At 40.2% G+C, this 8956-nt stretch overlaps 1 long non-coding RNA gene across 1 annotated transcript; it reads right to left on the bottom strand.

Annotated features, from left to right (window-relative positions):
• Positions 1–7018: 7018 nt before the first annotated feature.
• Positions 7019–8956, bottom strand: LOC127531727 (uncharacterized). Its single transcript, XR_007938826.1, has 3 exons — positions 8773–8956; positions 7583–7708; positions 7019–7227 (listed from the first exon to the last, which is right to left on the bottom strand). It is a non-coding gene; the product is annotated as an uncharacterized LOC127531727 (long non-coding RNA).

The raw sequence follows: 8956 nt of genomic DNA on the forward strand, positions 1-8956 counted from the left end.
ATGATGTACGGCTCTGACATTAAACATACTCCATATATAGCTAGCAGTAAAATTCAAACAGTATGTAAGTTAGCATAACAGTATAGTGAAGGCAATGCAGAGTTGACTGGTGGAAAAAGGGAGTTGGAAGCAGAGGGCTGGAGGAAGGTCAGCAACAGCATCCCACAGTGGACATGGTGGAGACTGGACCAGCTGGTGGAACATCAACCGCAGATCTGAAGCATCCAGCTCTGGGACCAGGGACACTCGGAGAAATAGCACAGGGGGAAACAGAGTGAATGTACTGCAATAACGGTATACATATTAAATGTAAAGGTAGATAGAGAAGGGCTCAGTGCGTCAAGAAAAGTCCCCCAGCAGCCTATAGGCCTATAGCAGCATGACTAGAGGCAGAACGAAGGGACGTCCAAGAAGGAGTCAGCTGTGCAAATGAAGACACAAGCCGAACCCCTGTGGGTCATCCAGTCAGCCCCAACTATAAGATTTGTCAAAAAGGAACGTTTTAAGCCTGGTCTTAAAAATAGAGAGGGTGTCTGCCTCCCGAACCCAAACTGGGAGCAGGTTCCACAGGAGAGGCGCCTGATAACTGAAGGCTCTGCCTCCCATTCTACTTTTAGAAATTCTAGGAACAACAAGTAAGCCTGCAGCTTGAGAGCGAAGAGTTCTACTAGGATAATAAGGTACTATCAGATCTTTAAGATATGATGGAGATTGGTTATTAAGAGCTTTATATGTCAGAAGAAGGATTTTAAATTCTATTCTGGATTTAACAGGAAGCCAGTGAAGAGAGGCAAGTATAGGGGAAATATGATCTCTTTTGCTAACTCCTGTCAGTACTCTCGCAGCAGCGTTTTGGATCAACTGTAGATGTTTGAGAGAGCTATTTGGACAACCCGATAATAAGGAATTGCAATAGTCAAGCCTGGAAGTAACAAAAGCATGAACTAATTTTTCTGCATCACTCTGAGACAGAATGTTCCTGATTTTTACAATATTACGCAGGTGAAAAAAGGAAGTCCTACAGACTTGCTTTATGTGTGAGTTAAAGGACATGTCCTGGTCAAAAATAACTCCAAGATTCCTCACAGTAGTACTGGAGGCCAATGTGATGTCATCCAGAGTAACTATTTGCTTTGAAAGCGAGTTTCTAAGATGTTTGGGGCCAAATACAATGACTTCAGTTTTGTCTGAATTTAGCAGTAGGAAGTTAAAAGTCATCCAGGTTTTAATGTCCTTAAGACAATCTTGCAGTCTAGCTAACTGATCAGTTTCATCTGGCTTCATAGATAAATACAATTGTGTGTCATCTGCATAACAATGGAAGTTAATACAATGCTTCCTAATAATATTGCCTAAAGGAAGCATGTATAATATGAAAAGTATCGGTCCTAAGACAGAACCCTGAGGAACTCCATGATTAACTTTAGTATGCTCAGAAGAGTTATTGTTGACATGCACAAACTGGAACCTATCTGATAAGTAGGATTTAAACCAGTCCAGTGCTGTCCCTTTAATGCCAATTGAATGTTCTAGACGCTGTAATAAAATGTTGTGGTCGATTGTGTCAAACGCTGCACTAAGATCTAACAAAACAAGTATAGAGACTAGTCCATTATCTGATGCTATGAGAAGGTCATTAGTAACTTTCACTAGAGCTGTTTCTGTGCTATGATGCACTCTGAAGCCTGACTGAAACATTTCAAACAAATTATTCCTTTGTAAGTGTTCACATAATTGATTTGCAACTGTTCTTTCCAGAATTTTAGAGAGAAATGGTAGGTTGGATATCGGTCTATAGTTAGCTAACACATCTGGATCTAAAGTGGGCTTTTTAAGCAAAGGTTTGATGACAGCAACCTTAAAAGCCTGTGGTACATAGCCTGTTACTAGAGAGAGATTAATCAGATCTAACATTGAAGAATTAATTAAAGGTAAAATCTCCTTGAAGAGTCTAGTTGGGATAGGATCTAAAAGACATGTTGATGGTTTGGATGTAGAAACTGTTGAAATTAGTTCAGAGAGACATATAGGAGTGAAGAATTCTAAAGATTCATCAGGTCTAACAGCCAATTCAAAAGCATCTGTGACATTTGTAGGAAGGGCCAGATTAATTTTATCTCTAATCATAACTATTTTATGTGTAAAGAAGCTCATGAAGTCGTTACTGGTTAAAGCTAAAGGAATACAAGGTTCAACAGAGCTCTGACTCTTTGTCAGCCTGGCTACAGTGCTAAAGAGAAACCTAGGGTTGTTCTTGTTCTCATCTATTAAAGATGAATAATAAGTTGTCCTGGCATTACGAAGAGCTTTTTTATAGATTACTAGACTATTTTTCCAAGCCACATACACTTCCTCTGAATTAGTGGAATACCACTTTCTTTCCAGCTTTCGGGATGCCTGCTTTAAAGTCCGCAGCTGGGAATTATACCAAGGAGCAAGTCTTCTCTGAGATATAACTTTCTTTTTTACAGGTGCAACACTATCAAGAGTTGTACGCAGTGAGGCTGAAGCATTATTAACAAAATAATCCACTTCTGTGGGGGTAAAATAATAATAATTGCCTTCTGATTTATCAGTAAATGTTGCTGAAGTAAACAGTGAGGGTATTATTTCCTTAAATTTAGATACTGAATTGTCAGACAAACACCTACTGTAATGATATTTGTTCTCAGCTGCTATACAATCCTTTACTTTAAATTGAAATGTTATCATAAAATGGTCAGAAAGAAGAGGGTTCTGGGAAATACTGTTAACTCTTCAATTTCTATGCCATAAGTCAGGACAAGGTCAAGAGTGTGATTAAAACTATGAGTTGGTTTATTTACATGTTGAGAAAACCCAATTGAGTCTAATAATGAATTAAAAGCTGTTGTAAGGCTGTCGCTGTCTATGTCAACATGAATGTTAAAGTCACCCACAATAATAACTTTGTCTGAACTGAGCACTAATTCAGATAAAAAGTCTGAGAATTGAGATAAAAACTCAGAATAAGGAGCAGGAGAACGATATATAACAACAAATATAACTGGTTTCTGAGCTTTCAAATTTGGATGAGAGAGACTAAGAGTGAGATTTTCAAATGAGCTGTAATCAGGTTTAGGCCTCTGGTTCAATTTTAAACTAGAATGGTAGATTGCTGCTAGTCCTCCTCCTCGGCCTGTGATTTGAGGAATATGACAGTTAATATGACTAGGGGGAGTTGATTCGTTTAGGCTAACAAATTCTTCCTGCTGCAACCAGGTTTCAGTCAAACAGAACAAATCAATCTGGTGATCAGTTATCAACTCATTTACTAGCAGAGATTTAGACGAGAGAGATCTAATATTTAACAGACCACATTTAATTTTCCTGTCTCTGTGTTCTGTTGAAATAGTGGTATTAATTTTTATTAAATTTTTGTGGTTACTATTTCTTTTGTATATTTTTGATTTGTGTAATTTATTGAATTTTGGTGGTCGGGGGACAGACACAGTCTCAATAAAGTTAACTGAATTACTGGAGGGTGACAGCTGTGAGGAAACTGCAGAGAGGTGTGTAAGACTACAACTCTGCATCCTGGTCTTAACTCTGGGTTGTCATGCTTTAGGAGTACTAATAAAATCAGCCATATTCCTAGAAATGAGAGCTGCACCAGCCAAAGTGGGATGGATGCCGTCTCTCCTAATCAGACCAGGTTTTCCCCAAAAAGAGCTCCAATTATCAATAAAGCCCACGTCGATTGATGGACACCACATAGACAACCAGCGGCGAAACGACGACATGCGGCTAAACATGTCATCGCTGGTCAGATCAGGCAAGGGTCCAGAGAAAACTACAGAGTCCGACATGGTTTTGGCGAAAGTACACACCGATGCCACGCTAATTTTGGTAACCTCCGATTGGCGTAACCGGGTGTCGTTACCGCCGACGTGAATAACAATCTTACTATATTTATGATTATCTTTAGCCAGCAGTTTCAAATTTGCTTCTATGTCGCCCGCTCTGGCCCCTGGGAGGCATTTAACTATGGTCGCTGGTGTCGCTAGCTTCACGTTTCTGACTATGGAGCTGCCAATGATCAGAGTTGGTTTCTCAGCGGGTGTGTCGCTGAGCGGGGAAAAACGATTAGAAACATGAAACGGTTTGTGGTGGGCCGGGACAGCAGGCTTGAGTTTAGGACTGTTTTTCCTACGAACTGTCACCCATCCACCCGGCTGTTCGGGCGCTGCTAAGGGACGGCTAACAGATGCTACACTAGCTAAGCTATTGCGGTCCGCACCGGCTAAGGGGGCCTGGCTAGCTTCTAGCGGGTTATTTTCCATGGTGCGGAGCCGCGATTCCAATTCGGAGAGCCTCGCCTCCAGAACTACAAAAAGGCTGCACTTATTACACATATCGTTATCACTAAAGGAGGCAGAGGAATAACTAAACATGTGGCACACTGAGCAGGAGAGGGAGAGGAAGAGGCAGAAGCAGAAGCCATGCTAACAACACGACACAGTGCTGAAACAGGAAATGACGCAATACGCTCACCGTAACGTCAGACGTCGCCGGGATGAAAGCAATGTTTCAGAACTGGTGCTCGTGGGCATGATTAGTTAGAAGCTGACATCCGCTTTTCCACTTCCTGATCAGGAGCCTGTGCTGAGTTGCAGACAGGAGAGATCAAGGGGGGCAAGATGGGCTGTCTGGACAGTTCAAAACAGACAGTTTCAGTTCCTTAAAAGTGGAGGTGATCATGTGGTCAGTGTATGGGGCAAGTGTGCGAGTTGGGAGGGGGTAAAGATACAGTAAACTATAAATTACATCTGATCGAGATGCAAGTTGGGAGATTGTTGCGGGTATCTGCCTGGGTGCAATCCAGACATCAGTCTGAGCACAGGGGATGATTACCACGTAACTCAGACAGGGAATTCAACATGATCTGCAAAGGAATAACTGTTCTGATGGAATTATGGACCAAAGTACTGCGTTTCCTGCAGTGTTGGAGGATTACTGAACTGTGATCTGGATATAACACTTACTAATGGAACATTACTGAACTCTATTTTCCATGTGAGGAATACTGGACCAAACAACAAAAATGGATATATGCAGATCTAAATCTGGTCCGGACTCCCATCCACTTCCCCCTGGGCCCCGGCGGGTCTCAGGTTATAGTGGGGGGGCCAGTTGCCCCACTACGTAAAATCTATGTTTAACCTGATCACTCTATTAACAACTGTGATTTAATTCTAAGTTCTAGGTCTGAAAATATCTAAGTCTCACCATAGAATCATCAAAGGAGTCCAGGAGTCGAGTCTTCAGATGCCAAAAGTGTTTATTCTGTTTAACACAGGTCAAAACACTGAGAGAGGTTCCGGAAGCCCTCTGAACTTACTGTCAGATAATACAATCTTTTATACCCTCTGAGCTGGGGTCAGTTCATGCCCTTAACCCATCCCTCTTTTTGCCACTGCCAGCTGCCAGTATTACATAATTTAAGGAAAGAGCGAATCTTTACTCCCTAATAATTTTAATTGGAAACTTGTGGGCGGCCGGCACTTTTCCCCATGGGAGGCAGCCTCCCCCAAATTTTCTCACACGAACACCTGCACCCTTATCTCCAAACAATACTTTTGTTGATACTGGCAGTTATCCAAGAGGAAACAACCTACAGGCTATCTGTAAACCATTTCAGTCAGAGGGCAAAGGGCCTGCACTCAGATACACACACAGACATAGATTTATTATAGCAGTGGATTAATTTTTCCACAACAAGGTGAGCAGCCGGGTGTGGCCACACCGTGACTGCTCTCCCTCCAAATTATGTAATCTGGGTGAATATTACTTCTCTTTTATGAAAGCATAGTTCCACTAATGAGTCGTGTTAAACAATTGAAAGAATAGTGATGTTTGATTAACTGTCTGATGATTTATTGGCTTTGCTTTTGCCCTGCTAAAACTATATTAATAAAGCATTATTCTGCAATTAAAGACAACAAATTGCAAGTGCTATTTTTATCCCTGAATGAATACTTATACATCTAGCTCTGGATGTAAAAAGTCAGATTACTGCGTGCATAACAATAGTAGAGGTTCTGAAAGGTTACCTAGTCATAGGGGCCAGGTTGGCCCTATATAAACATATCCTAGAGGTTGTCTATATGTCCGTAACCTCTGAATTAACCCTAGCAACTTACCAAGAGCAAGATCCATGAGAGGAAAAGCTGCCGTTAACGGGCGTGTCTGGTGATTAAGTTTAACTTTACCGAAGTGGCTACTCGGTTAAATTAATTATCAGAGGAAGCAGGGATAGGCGTCTGGATGAAGGCAGTGAGACAGCTAGGCGAATTTTCCTCGTCTACCAGCTTAACAGTTCTGCGGCATCCCTCTGAGTAAGATCTCAGGGGGCAGTAGAACCGGACCCGTAGGATGGAGAGCTGGTCCAGTGATTCCCTGACAGCTGAATAAGTTAATTAGGGGGTTACTGGCCCTGAGGATCGACAAAGTATACACATTATACATACTATTCACCGTAAAAATAATAATAAAATGAAAATATAAATACATCAGCTGCATTTGTTTCAGTCTAATTTCCTATGACATCATTCCTCAGGTTACCTTTAAATACAAACATGGTTTCTAATCGTCATCATGTTTGGAGGCAACTTATTCCACTTTGAAACAGCTCGGTATAAAATTTTTTTTTTTTTAAGTGCATCAGTTCTTAGCCGAGGCAAAGAAAAGGTAGTTAGTTAACCTCTTAGTCCCTACAGCCGGCAGGGTTAGAAATTATGCAAAACAAAGTCAGCAGCTGTCTCCCTTTCACACACATACACATTCCACACACCCACAGAAAGCTTAGAATCTCCTCTAAACACTCATAAAGTCCTTTTTATGCTTCTTTACTGCAGCCACTTGCAGCTTTGTACAGGAAATGTCAAGAAGTTACTACAAATGCTTCTGGAGTATTTAGGGAGCTCACAGCACATTTTCAAATGGAATTGATACTATAAAGAGATTTTTTTTTAGGTGAGGATAAAAAACTTTCATTTTTTCCTGTGTTCCTTCTGCATTTACTCTGACACAGTGGCCCCTACAGTGATGGCTACACCTCTGATGAAATCTCACTGGTCTTACCTTTATTTTGATATCCAGATTATTCACATAGAGGTTGTATTTCCACAGATATAGCCTTTTTATTTATTTATTTTTCCTTTTCGAGCAGGTGCCTCAAAAACAGGGCTCAGGGACCAACAGGTTAAACTGAAGAAGATGATCAGAACGGCAAAATGTCTTCAATCCACAACATCAGATAAAACACTGATTAATGACATGATGTGGTGAGATGGACTCTGAGATGACAACGAAGCAGTTTGAACAAATGCTTGTCACTGATCACAATAACACAGTAGATTCTCTATAATACTGTAAAGGCTTTAAGAGGCTGCCTGTTCTGCTCAAACAGAATACTAGCTCACAAAGTAAAATATAAAAATGAAAGTTAAGACAAAATGGCACGTTTTCATTTTTGTTAATATTAAAATGCATACAGTTGTGGTTTTGATGCTGCAACACATTTTGTGCACTTAAACAAAGATTATAAAAAGCTCCAGAATACCTGATATCATAGATTTGATCTTGGATATTATTTCATCAGTTGAATAAATGATTTTCAGTCCAGCTGTGTCCTCCCTCCTGTCATGTAAATGTAAAGTTTAGATGTCTTCCATCTCTGTTCATCTGACTGCAGGCACAACAACAGACAACAGTTTAGCATCTTTTATGTTTTTTGTTCTTTGAATGTCCATGCAAACTCTTGCAGTACTCATCCTTTCTACAGTTATTCTGCATTGTTAATGTAGTTTGAATAGTTTATTAAAATGCTGAATACAGTTAAACACTTTGTTACAAACACTAAAGTTTGATTTAACAACAGAAGTACAACAATAGAAACTATATTACTAAATAAAGAAACCATACAGTCTGAAGTTGATTATAAATCTTCAACTGTACCTCATCACAGAAGCTAAACGATAAACAGCATGTGATGTGGTCAGATTATTTGGATATTTTCCTTTCCACTACAGCATCAGCATTTTGTATTTAGTCAAACCAGTTTCAGTTCCTGAGTGTTTAATGATCTCGTGATGCTTGAAGTTTCTCTATAAGTCTGTGGCTTAAAACATAAATTAAATCCTGAAACCTTGAAGGTCTTAAAGAATCCAGTCCTTCAACTAGATGACTCCAACTCAAGCATACATTTAGATTTTCATGTTGTCACTTCATTGAGTATTGAGGAAATAAAATCAGTCCAGAAATCTGTTGCTTTTTTCTGCATTATTATATTTTTGACACTATAAAATGTCTGAATGAATGAATGAAATTTTCTCTTCATGACAAAAGTTAACAAAAAGTTACAGTGGAACTCATCTAAATCAATAAATATTTAACAGAATCTGCTGGATGAGACATCAAAGATGAAAAATGAAATAAATGTCATGAAGGAATCAGATGTTTTTTAGCTGCTGAGTTGTTGAAATGATGTTGAATCTCATGTTGTGCTGTTTATAGACCTGCCCTCTGATTTGACTGATGCAGGAGGAGCCTCATGGAAGCATTTTCATGTGGATTCAGTTTATTTAAAGGACATTTACAGACTTGAAGACATATCAGTCACATTGTCAACATGGATCACAGACAGCTCACACTGTTGGTGGTTGCTGTGTTTGTTTGGAGTGGTGCTGAAGGTTGGAGCATAACAGAGTCTGAAGCAGCAGTGAAAAGACCTGGAGAGTCCCACACACTCACCTGTACAACATCTGGACTTAACTTTGGAGGCTCAGTGTGGAACTGGGTCAGACAGGCTCCTGGAAAAGGACTGGAGTGGATCGCTTTAGTACACACAGCTAGTACTCCTATCTATTACTCCCAGTCAGTCCAGGGTAGATTCACCATCTCCAGAGATGATTCCAGCAGTAAAGTCTATCTGCAG

This window comes from Acanthochromis polyacanthus, chromosome 21 (genome assembly GCF_021347895.1).
Source record: "Acanthochromis polyacanthus isolate Apoly-LR-REF ecotype Palm Island chromosome 21, KAUST_Apoly_ChrSc, whole genome shotgun sequence".
NCBI lineage: Eukaryota > Metazoa > Chordata > Actinopteri > Pomacentridae > Acanthochromis > Acanthochromis polyacanthus.